The sequence below is a fragment of the Alligator sinensis genome, unplaced genomic scaffold (genome assembly GCF_000455745.1).
Source record: "Alligator sinensis unplaced genomic scaffold, ASM45574v1 scaffold260_1, whole genome shotgun sequence".
Classification (NCBI taxonomy): Eukaryota; Metazoa; Chordata; order Crocodylia; family Alligatoridae; genus Alligator; species Alligator sinensis.
This window is the reverse complement of record NW_005842431.1, coordinates 1,042,165-1,044,038: the sequence shown is the minus strand read 5'-3', so window position 1 is coordinate 1,044,038 and position 1,874 is coordinate 1,042,165.

Sequence of the window (1,874 nt, the reverse complement as noted above, 5' to 3'; positions counted from 1 at the left end):
CCAGCATGCAGGGCAAGACTGCCCCTTTTGCCGCAGGCCCTGGGCTTATATACCTCTAAGCTGCACCCCTTCCGGTCATGTGGCTCACCAGCCACACACAGGGGTTTCCCCTTTTCCCCATGGCTAGCACCTGCTCTCCTGCTGCAGCTGCACACAGCCCACTTGGCCCACTGCACCCTCATTAAAGTGACAGGAACCTCTGGCTCCCTGCCACGCCATTGATCCACACAGGAAACGGGTGCTGAGGGCATTCCCTCTGATCTGATGATTTATTCTCTGACCAGGAAGATGAGCTGGAGAAAGATCCAGTCTGACAATGGAGGAGCAAAATGTTGGGAACACAGAGGAGAGGAGAGGAGGGCTGGCCGCCTCTCAGCAGAGGTTCACACAGCCCTGGGGTCCAGCACTGCCAGCGATGGGCCCTTCTTATTCCCATACCTAAGCTGAGGAGGTCTCCACTACTACCATGTGAATTCAGCTGCACTCTGCGAAGCAACTGTTTTGCCAGTGGTGGTCTCTCTTCTGTGAATCGTACTGACCAGAAGCCCAGGGGTCCTGGACACGGCTGCCTGGGGCCCCATGGAAAACAGTCCCAGCCGTCCACCTCTAAGGAGAGGCAGTGAAGGTAGGAAAAGCCCCACATTTCTCTCACTGCTCTCTCTGGGAAAATGTAACGTGGTATTTTCCCTAAACATTTCTCTTACCTCAGCAGATGTTTTGGGGGACTCAGCCAGGCTCCCTCTCAGGGCTGATCCAAAACGCCCACAAGGTAGCAAACAAATTGCTCTCCGAGCTCGTCTCCTGTGCCATTGGCAGGCCCTGAGTGGAGAGAGGGGGTTAGCTGTGTTAGACTGGACTCGGGCAGAAGGCAGGGCAGGGGTCTGTATTTCAGACTAGAGCTGCAAGTCAATGCTTTCACATGGAGATGGAGTTCATTGTCACATGCATGTGAAATCAAGGCTGTTACAGGCACGATGGCATGACAGATTTCTTGGCACTAAGCTCTGTTGCCAAACAGTGCCTATTAGGGCTAAGCAAAGCAGTGTGCGATGGCATTTCGAAATCCTCCACTTGCATGGCCTAAGAAACTGGGGAAAAGGAAAAAAACAGAAGTGAAGCCTCCCTTTGGTATTTTTGAAGTGAGATGGTTCACACTATGAATGGCAGCAGTCAGGCCACTATGAATGGCTCCACAGGCCGTGGAGCTCAGGGGTACTGGCAGGCTTAGAGGTGGGGATGGGCAGAGGCATTTTTCCTTCTAGGGGGCACTGGCAGGCTCAGGGGTGGGGATACAGCATGGGCTTTGTAATGTAGGCAAAGGAAGTGGCGGGGGAGAGTCCATCCAGCCCTTGCTGATGGAGTTTCTGCCCCTCTTTCCCCACATGGCAGGCCTGGTGCGTGCCCAGGAGGCCGGGCTACTACAGTTCCTGAGGCTGGACGGCTTCTCTGTGCTAATGCGGGCGATGCAGAGCCCTGTGCAGAAACTTAAGGTGAAATCGGCCTTCCTCCTACAGAACCTGATCCTGGATCACCCTGAGCACAAAGGTGAGGGAGCAGGGGTGAGGAAAAACTGGGAACCCTGTTTACCACACTAGCACTATTATCTGCCCCTGACTGTGCCGTGCAGCCCAGACTTCCCTGGCTCCATCCCTGAGTTTGATGCTATGCCCCACCCTCTGGTCTGTGCCTCTTCTCCCCAGCCTGGTGTTAGGGTGGCACACCCTCCGTTCCCTGGGCAGTGCCCCTTCCCCTTCGACCCAGCACTAGGGATGCACCCTCAATCCTCCCAGCTCAACACTAAAGGGATGCTGATGTCCCTGACTACTGCCCATCCTCTCTGCAGAGACCCTGTGCTCCATGGGGATGGTTCAGCA